This window comes from Sarcophilus harrisii, chromosome 5, assembly GCF_902635505.1.
Source record: "Sarcophilus harrisii chromosome 5, mSarHar1.11, whole genome shotgun sequence".
Lineage (NCBI taxonomy): Eukaryota > Metazoa > Chordata > Mammalia > Dasyuromorphia > Dasyuridae > Sarcophilus > Sarcophilus harrisii.
In genome coordinates this window covers 43,485,210-43,503,902 of record NC_045430.1, presented here as the reverse complement: position 1 = coordinate 43,503,902, position 18,693 = coordinate 43,485,210, and the positions used below count along the sequence as shown (strand labels likewise).

Below are 18,693 nucleotides of genomic sequence, written 5' to 3'. Positions count from 1 at the left end.
AGAGATACAATCAGTGTAATACTTAATAGAAAAGTTTTATCTCTAACTGTTTATATCAATAAAGAGCAAATCAATGAACTGGGCATATAACTTAAAAAAAAAAACTAGAAAAAGAACAAATTAATAATTCACAATTAAACACCAAAATGGAAATTTTGAAAAACCAAAGGAGAGATTAATGAAAATGAAAGAAAACAATTGTATTAATAAGTAAAACTAGAACCTTTTTTTTTTTATAGGGGGGAAATTGGTAAACTATTGGTTAATCCAGTTTTTAATAAAGGAAAGAAGAAAATCAAATTACCAGTTTTAAAAATGGAAGAGAGAAATTCGTCACCAAAGAAGGGGAAATTAGAATAAATATTAGGAGCTATTTTGCTCAATTTTATACCATAAATCTGACAATCTAAATGAAATGGATGAATATTTTAAATATATCAATTGTCTAGGTTTATAGAAGAGGAAATAAAATATTTACATAACACTATTTTAGAAAAAAGAAATTGAACAAGCCATCAGTGAAGTTTCTAAGAAAAAATTCCCAGTACCAGATGAATTCACAAGAAAATTCTACCAAAAATTTAAAGAATATAATCCCAGTACCATATAAACTACTTGGAAAACTAGGCAGAGGCCTGTAAAATTCCTTTTATGACACAAATATGGTGCTGTAACCTAAGAAGAAGTAAAATTGTAATCCAATTTCCTTAGGTGAATATTGATTCAAAATTTTAAAACGAAGAAGATTCTAGCGATTTATTGCCAGGATCAAACACCATGACCAAGTGGTATTATACTAGGAATACAAGACTGATTTCAGTGTTAGGAAAAGTATCAGCATAATTGGCCATAGCCATAATAAAATCAACAGAAATCATATGATTATCTCAATAGATGCAGAAAAAAGCCTTTTGACAAATTACAATATCCATTCTCATTAAAAAAAAAAAAGACTAAAGAGAATAAGAACCAACAGATCTTACTTTAAAAATGATTAATATTCATTTAAAACCATCAGCAAGCGTCACCTGTAATGGGAATAAGTTAGAAGCCTTCCCAGTACAACCAGAGATAAAACAAGGATATCCATTATCACCACTATTATTCAATATTGTAGCTATAGCAATAAAAGAAGAACAAAGAAATAAAAGGAATTAGAATAGGCAAGGACATATGATATTATGAAATACTTAAGAGAATACTAAAAAAACTAGTGGAAATAGTTAACTGCTTTAGCAAAGTTACAGGATACAAACCTACATAAATCATCTGCATTTCTGTTACCAATAAAGTTCACCAGCAAGAGAGAAATTCCATTTAAAATAACTGCAGGCAACATAAAATACTTGGGAGTCTGCTTGCCAAGACAAACTCAGGAACAATATGAACACAATCACAAAACATTTTTCAAACTACAAAGTAAGATCCAACCATTTAAAAACAAGTGCTCATGGGCAGACTAAGACAATAGAATAAAATGACATTTCTGCCTCAATTAATTTACTTATTCAGTGCCATATCAATCAAACTGAAAAAATATTTTGTGGTAATAGAAAAAAATAACAAAATTCATCTAGAAGAACAAAAGATCAAGAATTAATAAGAAAAATTGTGAAAGAAGGTGGTCTACCTATACCAGATCTCAAACCGTATAATAAAGTGGTTATGAAAACAACCTGGTATTAATTAAGAAATAGAGTGGAATACATTAGGTACACAGAATACTGTAGAAAATGACTATAGTTATCTAGTAAATGATAAACCCAAAGATCTAAGTTTTGGGGACAGAAAGTTATTTCAACAAAAAATGATGGAGAAACTGGAAACAATATGTCAGAAAGTAGGTATAAAGCATTGTCTTATACCATATATCAAGATAAGATCAAAATGGATATGATTTAAACAATGATACCATAAACAAATTAACAGAGTGTAAGAATAGCCTACCTCTTAGACCTATCAATAAGAATTTATGAACAAACAAGATAAAGCATTGCAAAATATAAAATAATAAAGGAAAAGGACCTATTTGTACAAGAAAATATAGCAGCTGTTTCTGTGGTGGCTAAGAATTAAAGATAGATTTTCTTGTGCAGCATGATAATTGTGGAAATATGTATAGAAGTTTAACATATATTGGATTGCTTGCCATCTGGGGAGAGTATGGGAGGTTAGGAAGGGAGAAAAAAATTTGGAACATAAGGTTTTGCAAGAGTAAGTGAACATTGAAAATTATATGTTTTGAAAATAAAACCTTTTTTAATAGCTTTTTATTGACAGAACATATGCATGGGTAATTTTTCAACATTGTCCCTTGCACTCATTTCTGTTCCAACTTTTCCCTTCCCTCTCTGCACCCCCTCCCCTAGGTGGCAGGTAGTCTCATACATGTTAAACATGTTAAGGTATATCGTAAATACAATATATGTGTACAGATCTGTACAGTTCTCTTGTTGCACAAGAAAAACTGGATTTAGAAGGTAAAAATAACCTGGGAAGATAAAGAAAAATGCAAGTAGTCCACATTAAATTCCCAGTGTTCTTTCTCTGGGTGTAGCTGGTTCTGTCCATCATTGATCAATTGGAACTAAATTGGATCTTCTTATTCCCGAAGATATCCATTTCCATCAGATTATATCCTCATATAATATTGTTGTTGAAGTATATAATGATCTCCTGATTCACTGCTCATTTCACTTGGTATCAATTCATGTAAGTTTCTCAGGCCTTTTTGAAATCATCCTGCTGGTCATTTCTTACAGAACAATAGCATTCCATAAGAGTCATAGACTATAATTTACACAGCCACTCTCCAATTGATGGGCATCCATTCATTTTCCAGTTTCTAGCTGCTATAAAAAGGGCTGCCACAAACGTTTTGGCACATACAGGTCCCTATCCCTTCTTTAATATCTTTTTGGGATGTAAGCACAGTAGTAACATTGCTGGATCAAAGGGTATGCATAGTTTGATAACTTTTTGAGCATGGTTCCAAATTATTCTCCAGAATGGTTGGATCCATTCACAACTCCACCAACAATGCATCAGTGTACCAGTTTTCCCGCATCCCCTTCAGCATTCATCATTATCTTTTCCTGTCATCTTAGCCAATCTGACAGGTGTGTAACGGTATCTCAGAGATGTCTAAATTTGCATTTCTCTGATCAATAGTGATTTGGAACACCCTTTCATTTGAGTACAAATAGTTTCAATTTCATCATCTGAAAATTATCTGTGTATCCTTTGACCATTTATAAATTGGAGAATGTCTTGATTTCTTATAAATTAAGAGTCAATTCTCTATATATTTTGGAAATGAAGCCTTTATCAGAACCTTTACTTTTTTTTAATAGCTTTTTATTTACAAGTTATATGCATGGGTAATTTTACAGCATTGACAATCGCCAAACCTTTCGTTCCAATTTTTTTCCTTCTTCCCCCCACCCCCTCCCCTACATGGCAGAATGACCAATATATATATATATATATATATATATATATATATATATATATATATATTAAATATGTTAAAGTATAAATTAAATACAAAATAAGTATACATGTCCAAACTGTTATTTTGTTGTGCAAAAAGAATTGGACTCTGAAATAATGTACAATCAGCCTGTGAAGGAACTCAAAAATGCAGGCAGGCAAAAATATAGGGATTGGGAATTTTATGTAATGGTTCTTAGTCATCTCCCAGAGTTCTTTTGCTGGGTGTAACTGGTTCAGTTCATTATTGCTCCATTGGAACTGATTTGGTTCATCTCATTGCTGAAGATGGCCAGGTCCATCAGAATTGATCATCATATAGTATTGTTGTTGAAGTATATAATGATCTCCTGGTCCTGCTCATTTCACTCAGCATCAGTTCATGTAAGTCTCTCCAGGCTTTTCTGAAATCATTCTATTGGTCATTTCATACCGAACAATAATATTCCATAATATTCACATACCACAATTTATTCAGCCATTCTCCAATTGATGGGCATCTATTCAGTTTCCAGTTTCTGGCCACTACAAAGAGGGCTGCCACAAATATTCTTGCACGTACAGGTTGCTTTCCCTTCTTTAAGATCTCTTTGGGATATAAGCCCAGTAGTAATACTGCTGAATCAAAGGGTATGCACCGTTTGATAACTTTTTGAGCATAGTTCCAAATCGCTCTCCAGAATGGCTGGATGTATTCACAATTCCACCAACAATGTATCAGTGTCCCTGTTTTCCCACATCCCCTCCAACATTCTGCAATATCTTTCCCTGTCATTCTAGCCAGTCTGACAGGTGTGTAGTGGTATCTCAGAGTTGTCTTAATTTGCATTTCTCTGATTTATAATGACTTGGAGCATCTTTTCATATGTCTAGAAATAGTTTCAATTTTTTTGCCTGAGAATTGTCTGTTCATATCCTTTGACCATTTATCAATTGGAGAATTGCTTGATTTCTTATAGAGTCAATTCTCTATATATTTTGGAAATGAGGCCTTTATCAGAACCTTTGACTGTAAAAATGTTTTCCCAGTTTATTGCTTCCCTTCTAATGTTGTCTGCATTAGTTTTGTTTGTACAAAAACTTTTCAATTTGATATAATCAAAACTTTCTATTTTGTGATCAGTAATGATTTCTAGTCACAACCTTTAATTTTAAAGATGTTTTCCCAGTTAATTGCTTCCCTTTTAATCTTGTTTGCATTTTTGTTTGTACAAAAGTTTTTAACTTGATATAATCAAAATTTTCTATTTTGTGATCAATAATGATCTCTTCTTCTTCTTTGGTCACAGATTCCTCCCTCCTCCACTAATCTGAGAGCCAAACTAGCCTATGTTCCTCTAATTTATTTATATTCTCATTCTTTATGCTTAAATCATGAACTCATTTTGATCTTATCTTGGGTGTACGGTGTTAAGTATGGGTCCGTGCCTAGTTTCTGCCATACTAATTTCCAGTTTTCCCATTAGCTTTTATTAAATAGTGAATTCTTATCCCAAAAGTTGGGATTTGAGTGTTTGTCAAACACTAGATTACTATAGTTATTGACTATTTTGTCTTGTGAATCTAACCTATTCCACTGATCAACTAGTCTATTTCTTAGCCAATAAGAAATGGTTTTGGTGAGCACTACTTTATAATATAGTTTTATGTCAGGTACAGCTAGGCTGCCTTTGTTTGATTTTTTTTTTCATTAGTTACCTTGAAATTCTTGACCTTTTGTTCTTCCATATGAATTTTGTTATTTTTTCTAGGTCATTAAAATAGGTTCTTGGGAGTCTGATTGGTATAGTGTTAAATAAATAGATTAGTTTAGGTAGTATTGTCATCTTTATTATATTTGCTTGGCCTGTCCAAGAGCTTAATATTTTTCCAATTGTTAAAATCTGATTTTATTTGTGTGGAAAGTGTTTTGTAGTTTTGCTCATATAGTTCCTGATTTTCCTTTAGCAGATAGATTCCCACATATTTTAATGCTATTGACAGTTATTTTGAATGGAATTTCTCTTTGTATCTCTTGCTGTTGGATTTTGTTGGTGATATATAAAAATGCTGAGGATTTATATGGATTTATTTTGTATCTTGCAACTTTGCTAAAGTTATTATTTCTAATAGCTTTTTAGTAGAATCTCTGCGGTTCTTTAAGTATACCATCATATCATCTGCAAAGAGTGATGATTTGGTTTCCTCATTACCTACTCTAATTCCTTTAATCTCTTTCTCAACTCTTATTGCTGAAGCTAGAATTTCTAATATGTTATTGAACAGTAATGGTGATAATGGGGAACCTTGTTTCACTCCTGATCTTATTGGAATGGTTCCAGTTTATCCCCATTATATATGATGCTTACTGATGGTTTTAAATAGATGCTACTGACTATTTTAAGGAAGAGTCCATTTATTCCTATACTCTCAAGTGTTTTTTACTAGGAATGGTTGTTGGATTTTATCAAATGCTTTTTCTGAATCTATTGAGATGATCATATGGTTTTAATTCGATTATTGGTATAAATTATGCTAATAGTTTTTCTAATATTGAACCAGCCCTGCATTCCTGGTGTAAATCCTACTTGGTCATGATGTATTATCCTGAGTATGATTTTCTGTAATCTTTTGACTAATATTTTATTTAAGATTTTTCCATCAATATTAATTAGGGAGGTTGGTCTATAATTTTCTTTCTCTGTTTTTGTCCTACCTGATTTAAATATCAGTACTGTCTGTGTCATAAAAGGAATTTGGTAGGACTCCTTCAATTCCTATTTTTTCAAATAGTTTATATAGTATTGGAGTTCATTGTTCTTTAAATGTTTGGTAGAATTCACATATAAATCCACCTGGTCCTGGGGATTTTTTCTTAGGGAGTTGATTAATAGCTTGGGCAAGTTATATTTTTGAAGGTATTCTTCCATTTCATTTAAGTTATTGAATTTATTGGCATAAAGTTGGGCAAAGTAACTCTTAATTCTTGTTTTAATTTTCTCTTTATTGGTGAAAACCCTTTTCAATTTTAAAACTAACAATTTGATGTTCCTCTTTTCTTTTTCTAATCAAGTTTATTAAGGGTTTATAGATTTTGTTGGTTTTCATAGACCCAACTCTTAGTTTTATTAATTCAATAATTTTTTTACTTTAAATTTTATTAAATTCTCCTTTTATTTTTAGAATTTCAAGTTTAGTGTTTGATTGGGGTTTTTTAATTTGCTCCTTTTCTAGCTTTTTTAGTTGCAAACCCAATTCATTGACCTTCTTTCTCTATTTTATGCAAGTAGGTCTCTAGAGATATAAAATTTCCCCTTATTACTGCTTTGGCTACATCCCATACATTTTTGTATGACATCTCATTATTGTCATTTTTTGGGGAGAAATTATTAATGTGTCTATGATTTGCTGTTTCACCCAATCATTCTTTAGGATGGGATTATTTAGTTTTCAATTTTTTTTAATCTATTTTCCCCTGGCTTTTTATTGAATGTAATTTTCACTGCATCGTGATCTGAAAAGGATGCATTTACTATTTCTGCCTTTCTGCATTTGAATTTGAGGGTTTTATGTCCTAATATATGGTCAATTTTTGTATAGGTTCCATGACCTGCATAGAAGAAAGTGTACTCCTTTCTGTCTCCATTTAATTTTCTTCAAAGATCTATCATACCTAACTTTTCTAGTATTCTATTTACCTCTTTGACTCCTGTCTTATTTATTTTGTGGTTTGATTTATCTGAGAGTGCAAGGTTGAGATCTCCCACTATTATAATTTTGCTGTCTATTTCTTCTTGTAGCTCTCAATTTTTCCTTTAAGAATTTAGATGCTATACCACTTGGTCCATATATGTTTAATATTGATATTGTTTCATTATCTATGTTATCCTTTAGCAAGATATAGTGCCCTTCCTTTTCTATTTTAATTAGATCAATTTTTGTTTTTGCTTGATCTGAGATCAGGATGGCTACTCCTGCTTTTTTGACTTCACCTGAAACACAGTAGATTCTGCTCCAGCCTTTTACCTTTACTTTGTATGTATCATCCTGCTTCAAGTGTGTTTCCTGTAAATAATATATTGTAGGATTCTGGCTCTTAATTCAATCTGCTATGCTCCTCTGCTTTATGGGGGAGTTTACCCCATTCACATTTATGTTTAAAATTACTAATTCTGTATTTCCTGCCATCTTGTTAACCCCAGTTTATGCTTTTTTCCTTTCTTTCCCCTTTACCTCCCTCCTCAGTATTAAACTTGTGAACAACACTTGCCTCACACAGCCTTTCCTTTTTAGGATCCCTCCCTCCACCTTTTCTTCACAATTTCTCTATTCTCTTCCACTTAGCTTACTTCTTCCTTTTTCACTTTTCCCTTCCCACTTTTCAATGAGGTGGGAGAAGTTTCTCTGTAAATTGAATATGTCTAATGTTTTTCACTTTAAACCAATTCTGATGGGAGTAAGATACACACTATGTTCATCCCCCTCCCTTCTTTCCCTCAGATATAATATATAATAGGTTTCCTTTGCCTCTTCATGATATATAGTACCCCCACTTTACCCTTTTTCTGGTACAATTTCCTTTCCACCTCTAGTTTCTTTTTTATATTATAACAGTAAACCAAATTATACATGGACTCTTTACATATATTTATAACAGAAATATAGTTCCCAAGATTTCTTTATACCTCTTTATGTTTCTTTTGAGTCCTGTATTTGGAGATCAAATATTTTGTTTAGTTCCAGTTTTTTCATCAGAAATAGATGAAATTCACCTATTTCATTGAATGTCCATCTTTGTCCCTGGAAAAAGATGCTCATTTTGGCTAAGTTATTCTTGGCTGCATACCAAGTTCCTTAGTCTGTTGGAATATCAGATTCCAGGCCCTTCAATCCTTTAATGTGGACACTGCTAGATCCGGAGTAATCCTTATTGTGGCTCCTCTGTATTTGAATTGTTTTTTCTAGCTGCTTATAGTATTTTTAACTTGGTCTAATAGTTCTGGAATTTGGCCACAATATTTCTTGGAGTTTTGATTTTGGGATCTCATTCAGTGGGTAATCAATGAATTCTTTCAATGTCTGTTTTACCCTCTGTTTCTATTAACATTTGGGCAGTTCTCTTTGATGATTTCCTGAAAAATAATGTCTAGGCTCTTTTTTGCATCATAATTTTCAGGAAGTCCAATAATTCTCAAATTATCTCTCCTACATCGATTTTCCAGGTCTGTTGCCAACTAGGCATTTAATATTTTTTCAAATTTTTCTTTTTTTTGTTTTGCTTGACTGATTCTTAGTGTCTCCTCGAGTCATTCATTTCCATGTGTTCAATTCTGATTTTAATGAATTATTTTCTTCATTTCCTTTTTTATTTCTTTTTGTAATTGTCCAATTGAGTTTTTAAATGAACTGTTTTATTCTATGGAATTTTTTTCCATTTCGCCAATTTTATTTTATAGAGAGCTATTTTCTTTTTCCAATTCACTAATTCTGTTATCCTTGGAATTGTTTACCTTTTCCAATTCACTAATTCTGTTTTTCAGGGATTTGATTTCTTTATCCACTCTATCTTTTAATGAGTGAGATGACTTATCCATACTCTTTTTCCAAGCTTCCCTTTACTTTCCCCATTTTTCTTCTAGCTCTCTTGTAAGAGTCTTTTTTAATTTCTTCTCTGAGAGCCCTGTGTGCTGCAGCCAGGTCATATTCCTCTTTGGGGATTCATCTGGAAACATTCTGTTTTTAGTCTCCTCATGGTTTCAAGTCTACTCTCTATCCTTATAGAAGTTATCTGTAGTTAGAGCTTACTTTAACTTTTTATTCATTTTGACAAAAAAAGAAACAAAACAAAACAAACAAACAAACAAACAAAAAAAAAGCAAATGCGGTCTGCTTTTTGGGCAGTATGGTATTACCAAGCTTCCTCTACAGACAACAGAAAGTAGCAGTGAAGTAGCAGCAGAACAACAATGGCTGCGCTACCTGCACAGTGGTTATGCTCTGAGACTCTGAGAGCGTATTGAATCACTCCTGGTGCTTGGTGGTGTGGCCTGGTCCGGAGAGACCCTAGTGTTTTGGGATTAAAGTCTCTACCCACTATGTTTATAGCTTCTGATCTACTCACTTGCTGCCAGGGGCAAAGTAGCTCATACTGTGGTAAAGTTCTCCCCGCAAATTTTCCACTGGCTGAGATCACACCCCACCCCATCTCCAGTCTACTCATTGTTAGCTGCCTTCCGTGTTCTTTCTGCCTGCCTGCAGTCTGTGCCTAGTCTAATATCCCCACCTGTGAGCAAAAACAGATCTTTTCTGGTGAATTTCAAAGATATTTTCTGTGGTAATGTGTTGTACTCCCAAATATTTGTGGGTTTTTTCAGTCAAGCACTAATTCCAAGGTTGTAAAATGAAAAAAGTCATCTGAGGACAAGGAAGAGCTTAGATAGATGTGTGTGTCTTCTCTACCCCCAAAATAAAAACTTAAAAAAAAAAAAAAAAAAGAAGTGAAGATCAAGAGTATGCTCATCAGTTGGGGAAAGGCTGAAGAATACTGGTGTATGGTTGTGCTGGAATGTTATTGTGCTATAAGAAAAGACAATATGATTTTAGAAGAACCTGGCAATGTTTACATGAATGGATACAAAGGAAAGTGAGCCAAACCAGAAGGTTGTAAATAGCAATAGTAATAATGTGCAGTTAACTGTGAATGACTTAACTAATTTTCAACAATACTTTGGTCCAAGTCAATCCCAAAGGACTCATGATGAAACTTCTGCTTCTAGAGAAAGATTGATATTGTCTGAATACAATAGAATGAATGCAGTATTCTATTTTTCACTTTTTCTTTCCTTCTTGACTAATGGAAATATTTTACGTGATTGCGCTATGTATAATCTCTGTCATTGGGGGAAGGAGGGGAAGAAGAGAGGGAGGTGTGCTTGGTGCAACTTTAAAAACTGTAAAAAATGTTTGCAACTTAAAAAATGTTAAAATTGTTTTTAACATGTAATTAGGGGAAAATAAAACAATTTAAAAATAAATTTAACCTGCTTCTTAAGCATGTCTAGTGTTCAGAATATTACATAAAGGCATAGGGGAGAGAGAGATTAATTAGCAAGAGATACCCTCTGCCTTCATGAGACTTACTTTGCAATGGCATCATTGTTCGGCACATCACATACTAAATCATAAATATTAGGTTCCTTTGAAGAAATTGCATTTTCTATTTCTACTTATTTGATAAAAATAAAATGTGTTTTTCACATGGAGAATTATGTTGACTAATTTGAGAAAGAACCATTTTTCATTAAATAATATTAAAACTATAAATGATATTTTGTTTCTATAGATTGTGGAGCATTTTAGGTTAATTAATGGCAAAATTGTAATTGAAAACTTGGAATAGACTTCATGTAGTCTTACAAATTGTTTTTATTTCCCCATTTATTCCAAGATTTTGCCATCTTCAACATGTTTTTTCTCTCAATTGCTCCTGTTAACATCATCAAATAAATAATCAGATAACTTTAACAACTGAAATTGTTTTCAGTAAATACATATATTTTTCTATTTTTTCCCCTCTCAAATATTTTCAATTTGAAACAGGAAGGGAGATTATGTGAAAGAATAGTCTGTGGACTACTGCTATTATTAATTTAATAGTGGAGATTCTAGGCTACAACTGTTAACATCTTTTAAAAAATTGGAAAAATGAATGAGACTCTAGACAATTTCTACTATTTTCTTACCCCCCCCCCCAAATTTATAACTCTTAAAAGCATCTGTTGTATGAAAAACTATACCATATTTTTCCAGAGAGAATGTGTTTTTGGAGAGGAAAAATAAAAATGGGGAAGGATGATTTAAATGCTAAATTCTGAAGAGTTACCATTTTATCTTATAAACAATAAACAGACTGTGGAGGGGTTTTTTTTGTTTTGTTTTTATTTGTTTGTTTCCTAAATTTTTTTCTTTAAGGAAATGGCATAATCATATCTGTTCGATGTAGAAGATGGATTAAATAGGGTAAAGCTAGAGTAAAGGACATTAATTAGAGTACAGAAGCAGTTCAGAGAAATGTGATGAGGACCTCCACTATTTTGGTGGTCATATAGATGGAAAAAAATGAAGTACCACATACTTCATGTACAGGTACAGGTTATGAAGAGTTTTAAATGCCAAGTACAGGAGTTTTTTTGCTTGTTTGTTTGTTTTTATTTCAGAGGTTAATAGGGAACCACTGAAACTTACTAAGGAAGGAGATAAGGTACCATGTACCATGATTGGATATGGGCTGTGAAAGGAATCAAAGGTGATTCTAAGATTAATTAATCTGTGATTGATCCAAATAGAAATAAACCTAAATAAAAATAGAGAAGCTCAGAAGGGGTATGAAAAAGTAATTAGTTTGGGGACATAAAGTTTGAGATGCCTAGGAAACATCTAGTTGCAAATAGACAGTAGGCAGTTGGGATGGAGAGAACTTGAGGAAAGAGTCTAAGGTAAGATCTTTATCATAGCAAGAAAGGCAGCAAAGAAGTGGACAGTAGATACTGAAGATTAGAGGGGATAGATATACTTGATCTTTGACATGTTAATAAGTACTTTCTGGAGAATTTATGAAAAGACATGAACAAAATTACAAAGAAGCCAGGGTAACTAAGAAGTAAAGGTCATAGGAAAGAGCTTTACAAGCACAGGAGATGCAATAGCATGGAGATGGAAGATGATATCATGGTCAAGTAACAGTCAGTAGGTGTTGTGTCCTGCTTTCTAGATCCCCCCAAGTTGGGGTGACAAAATGTGCCATTGCTTTCTGGAGCCCCCATGCCAGGATGATTAAAATATTGAATCCTGCTTTCTAGAGCCCCCAAGTTGGGGTGATTAAAATATATTGTCTTAGTGGAGAAGTGATAAAGCAGGACTCCTGGGGATGGTGGAAAAATGGAGTCCATTTATTTCAAGGTCTTTCCCCATTTTATACCCTCATACCCTTATGTAACCAAAAATACTGGGCATTAGTCAAGTATTTACTGCACATGTGGAACCACATAAACAACCAATTCTTCGCGCTTTCCTGTTTTTATACTTACCCTATTCTGGGTCATGTGGATTTCTCCATGCAGTTTGCCACCTGGTATCACTTTTCCACCTGGTATCACTCTGCTTCAATCACAACACAGATTGTCACCACCCCCTGACTTCTCAGGAAAGCCAAGAGCCCTTAGGGGGGAGATGGGGAGCTGAATCAGACATTGTTATCTGGGCTGAAGGGTCTTATACCTCACCCAGAATTTCCCCACTGTCTGTGACTTTCTACGTCTTGCCCTTTCTTTTGTTTTAATTGAAGCAGATGTATAACAGTGGTTAAATCCATCAGCATGGGAGGTATTATACAAGCAAGTTGTAATATCATACAAGCAAGTAGTAACATAACAAACAATATGAATAAACCAAATGCTATAAAAGATTTCCATGAGTCCCAGAAGGAAAGTGTAAAAAATAACTCAATTCACAACCACATATACACCTCCTTCAGCAGCCAAGAAATAGTCCAAAACCAATCTATTGTCCATCATTTCATGTGTCAGGGAATCCAATCAATCCTGCAGATTTTGAAATCCTGTATCAGTCTCATTGAGAATTATTTTTGATGTTCATGAGTCAGTTGACATACACAAAGGGTTAACTGCCAGGCTGTTTCAGTGGTGGGCACAGTCAGTGATGGAACCATCTGATCTCCTTTGTTTTGAGGGTTTTCTCTTTTTCTGTCTCTCTCAGATGGACAAGGCAGATACGGTTTGTTGGCACCCATCAGGTTCCTTTTCCATCTGTTGAGATATAAGCAAACCTTCTCCCCCAAGTAGTTCACCTATCTGGTCCCTTCCATTTACCACTTTCTGGATATCTCCACATGACCTGGCGATTATCTAAAGATAGTAGAGCTGCTCACACTGGATACTGCCCCTCCAGTGGGTTATGAAACCTGTGTGCTGGAGCCAGTGCATCTCCATCAAAAATCAAAAAAAATTAATATATAAAGTTAAATTTAGAAGTTCTCTAGAGTTACCTGTGGCTCCCCCTTTCTATTTTTGGAGGAGCAACTTGATGTCTTCAAATTTCCAACTCAAAGAAGTAGCAGTAAATTCAGCTGCCATTGATCCTCCTATGCCAGACTTATGGGTGTTTATTGTAATCTCTGGCCAGTGACTGGGATATTAGTTATACATTTTCCAGCTTCCCAAATCAGTGTGTGGATGGACACTGTTTTGTAAGCACTCTCAGGAGGTGAAATGATCAAGTCAATTGTGTGTGGAGGCAAGGGGTCTATAGACCAGACAGGGAGAGATTTCAGCTCTCTAGGGGATATTTCAATAGTCCCAGTGGCATACAACTCTATTCATCCTAAATGCAATCTCCTTCCCCCAACTGGCTTGCTTAAAGACTCTCTGGGTATAATAACACTTGCCAGCATGCCCCAGGTGTTCTTTGCCTGAGGCCCAGGAGCCAAGCCCCACTTCTTGTAATGAGGACTTAGGGGGTGGAGGGGGACAAAACTGCTACATGGGTGATGCTGATGGTATCATTTCCCCTTCCACTCTTTCTCCTCCTGCCCATGAAGGCGGAGTTGAGGGAGGTGGGTCAGGAAATGAGGAATACTCTAAGGATACATGCTCAGGTGTAGGCAGAATTGAAAATGAGCTTTGAAGGTGAAAAGCAAGCTCATCAACAAGATACTTAAAGTACTTAATTCCTTTTCTGCCCAAAGGGCCATAGTACTCAAGATCCTTAACTCTTTTCTCACCCAACTGGCAGTGCCTTATAGATCTCCTGGAGCAGTAACATGCAAAATAAATCAGTAAAATGCTAAAAAAAAAAAAAAAAAAAAAAAGACTTCCTTAACTCTGCCCCAGGTGCTGTACCTTTCAGAGGTGCTGGGCACCAACTCTGCTTGCTTTTCTCCTCATACTTCCTTGTCTGGCTGCCCAAGTTAAAATCTGTTCTCTTTTTAAAAGTTGTGGGATTCCTTAATCCATTGTATTCAGTTAGTTGTTCTCCCACTAACTTCCACATCTCTGGCTCCAAACTCTCCTTACAAAGCCACAGATAACTCGCACTCCAGAGCATCTGAGAACTCATTGATTTGCTTCTGAGTCACCAACAAATCTTGCTTCTCTGTTAACCTAAGGAAGCCTGCTTCATACTTCCCTGGGGAGGGAGGCTCTTTTCTTAGTATTTGCCTCATTTTGGTTGAAAAACAAAAGTGACTAGTTTAGCCCTTACTGATTATTCCCAAGTTCCTGTTTTTATACTTACTCTATGTTGGGTCACAGGGACTCCTCCATTGAACTGGGCTGATCCCAGCAGTTGAGCTGATTTGTGCCCTGATTTGCAAGGCCTTGCATTTCTAGGACCCCATATGGGCTTAGGCACCAAATGTTGTGTCCTGCTTTCTAGAGCCCTACACCAAGGTGATTAAAATATGCCATTCTAGTGGAAAACTGATGAGGTAGGACTCCCGAGGATGGTGGAAAAATGGGAGTCCCGTTATTCCAAGACTGTCCTGTTTTTCTACCTTCATATCCTTATGTAACAAAGAACACTGGACATGCACCCAGTATATACTGCTCACGTGGGACCACATAAACAACTTGCTACTGTACGTAGTTTGCCACCTGCTACCACGCTGCTTCAATCAGAACACAGGTTGTCACTGCCCCCTGACTTCTCAGGAAAGCCGAGAGCCTTAGGGGAGATGGGGAACCAAACCAGACATTGTTAGCAGGTTGCTTCTTGGCTGAAGGGTCTTATATCTTACCCAGAGACTTACCCACTGTCTGTGACCCTCTACAAGTAGGCTAGTATAGTTTAGTCATCAAGTGCATAGAAGGTATTAAAGTATAAAGGAATTGTAAAAGTAGGAAGGGTCCAAGTTAGGAAGATCTCCAAATGCCAAATAGAGGAGTTTGTTTTTGATTTCAGAGATTAATGGGGAGCCAATGAAATTTACTGATAGACCTACACTTCAGAAAAACTACTATGGTAGCTGAATGAAGGATGAATTAGAACAAGAGGAGACCTGAGGCAGGGAAATGAATTAGATGACCTGTAACTGGCAGGCAAATTCTGATGACTATAGTGGCAATGTATGTAGAGAAGAGAGGCTTATGAGTGATGATGAAAAAGTAGAAATGATAAGATAGGTGAAGTGAGGAGCTGAAGATAATTTCCAGGGTTGGGGTTGGGGATCTGGAAGGAAAGTGGTGTCTAAAATTAATAGGGGAAACTCAGAAGAGAACTTAGGGAGGTGTGAGGAAAAAGAATGATTTCTGTTTTGAACATGTTGAATTTTAGATCCAAAATATGAAGTTTGAAATATAAAAATGATGCATGACTATAGCTAAGGAGAAAGACTAGATTGGGATATATAGATCTGGAAGTCACGGTCATAGAAATGTCCCCATGGGAACTGAAATAATAGATGGCCCAGGAATAATGCCTTTAAGGGGTAGTCACATTTGATGATCTTGACTTGGATGAACAGTCAACAAAAATGACTGAGAAAATATAGTCAGAGAATCAGGTGAAAGTGACTGATAATCATCAGGTACTACAGAGAGGTCAAGAAGTATGAAAATTGAGGAGAGTTTGGCAATTAAGGCATAAATGGTAATGTAGGAGAGATGGTTTCAGGTGACTGATATTAGAAAGTAGATTGCACAGGATTTAGAGGGAGGTGAGAAAAGGGGAAATGGAAGCCCTTTTGGCATGGCTCCATTTAAAATAAGTTGCTGCATTATAATATGTGTTACAATTCTTGTGTTTAATATTGAAGCCTGAGGATGAGTTGAGGGAATAACTATCCTAGGTTTAAGGTACTCTATGGGTCCACAGTCAATTAACAAGTTTAATAAAGTGTTACTAAAGAAGATAGTAATAACTGATTTCTCTCATAAGTCTCTGATGAGAGAATTACACACATCTTCAGTGGCTATGAACAGATAGGGAATATATATGGAAATCTATACACAAAAGGAAACCAGTGGCCAGGTGACGTTATGGAGAGACAATAGGGCCACTATTGTGTTCTGGTACTGCTACTGCTACTCTTCTCCACCAGACATAGTTTTTGTTGGATACATAATTTCTTTTGGACATGAACACAACCTGATTGAGCACAAGTCAATGCCAATTCTATTTCCAGCTTCTAGCACAACTGAAAATTTTGACTATCTCCATGAGGAGGGAGAACTTCTCTGTGCTCTCTGAGCTTTTTATTTATTTATTTGTTATTTATTTATTTACTTTTACCTCTTTTAGAAAAGCAACTTTCCTTATCTTGGACCAGGAAAAAAATCCTTCCATCCAAGTCTTCACAGTCTTGTCTAGTTCATTCATTTTCATTTAACCTCAGATGCTGAAATCTTTGGAACAAGGGACAGGAGCCTGCCTCATAGCTAGCTAGTAACTTTCTCTTTAGACTAAATTTCCAAGTTATTAATCTTAGGATTAATCCTAATATCCACAGATGTGGGTAACTGGATTCTAGTTCATGCTAAACGTTCCCTATAGTCTCTGAAGTATAGAACATTACCTAGCTACTATATATCTTTACAGCTCAGAATTCTCCAGTTTTCTAACCCTAAACCTTTTCAATTATTTCATGTAAATGAGTGAATAGGGAAAACTTTCAGAGACAAAGCTAAGTGGGAGCAGGTAATTGTCTCTTCTGTTAAGCCTCACTCTTGCCTTTTAGAAGATGCATGTAGCATCCACCAAACGCCTAAATGCAGCTTTGAGAGTACCTTCACACAAGTAAAGTACTAGTACTAAAGTAAATACAAATATGGACATTCTCAAAGTTGAATTTATAAGCCATATTGGTTTTTTTTTTTCAAATTTATTGATCTCCTTAGAATTTCTGCTTTTTAAAAATAATTTAAAAGGTATTTTGAGAGTTCTACAGTTGCTTTTAATACTACTTACAAGATGACTTTCTGATTTTAGCCTTTTTTTTTTTTTTTTTTTTTTTTTTTTTTTGCTGAACAATTGATATTAAGTAATTTGTTCAGGGTCACAGAGTTAGGGAGAGACTAAATTTGAACTCAGGTCCTCCTGATTTCAGGGTGAATTTTAGCCATTTCTGACTGGCTTTTACCAATGTAATCTGCTTCTTACTTGGTTACGGTTCTACTTGTTACCTGTGTGACTTTTGGCAAGTCACCATTCACCTTTATGGACTTATTTCCACATTTATACAACAAAAGGGATAGATTAGATATTTTCTAAGGCAAGAAGTCTTATCACCTGAGTTTTCTGGTTGTCTCCTAAAATGCTTCAAATCCTTAATTAAGTGCCTATTTTATTACTCCCTAGAGCTAAGATTTCCTCAATGGTGGTTGTTCTTGAAAGTGGTACATATTATAAGTCAAATCCTTGATTTGCACTCAAGTCAAATGCTGATTCTGAGCCCTCAGGAGACACTAAGAATGATGAAAATAGATAACCTCAGAAAATTCTATTACAATTTTATACTAATCAGATTCCCAAAATAGTTTGGGGACTTGACCAAGTGCTAATGGCAACTAGGTGACTCAGTGGATAGAATGCCACTGGATTCAGGAAGATCTCAGACCCAATAGCTGGAGACTTTGGGCAAGTCATAGAACTCTGTTTGACTTAATTTTCTTGTATGTAAAATGATCTAAAGAAGGAAATGGCAAACCACTCCAATATTTCTGCCAAGAAAACCCAAAAAGGAGTCAGGAAAAGCTGAAGATATCTGAAAACCACTAAATAATAGCAACAACAAATGTGAATAAGTTTCTGGCGCTAAAAACAGGAAGACCTGAATTTAAATCTTACCTCAGATACTTGCTAGCTGTATGACTGAACAATTTGCTTATACACTGCCTCAGTTTCCTCAATCATAAAATGGGAATAACAGTGTCATCTATTTCTAGGGCTGTTGTAGCCAATCAAATGAGATAACTGTAAAGCACTCTGCACAGTGCTTAACACACAGTAAGCACTATAAACAAGTTAGCTCTTAATAGTTTTTATCTTTTTGACTGGCTGGGGTGTCATTCACCATTAATTAGGTCATGCTGAGCTGGTGATTGTCATAATGTCATTGTCTAATGCTGGCTGATAGCCAATCAGTGATGGGGGAATAGATGAATGGTAGAGGACTCTGGATATGTGTGTGTGTGTGTATATATATATATA

General features: G+C 35.0%; 1 protein-coding gene across 4 annotated transcripts in view; it reads left to right on the top strand.

Moving 5' to 3' along the window:
- Positions 1 to 18,693, top strand: part of LRRIQ1 (leucine rich repeats and IQ motif containing 1) — a 315,252-nt gene that overhangs the window by 107,075 nt on the left and 189,484 nt on the right. The window lies entirely within an intron of this gene.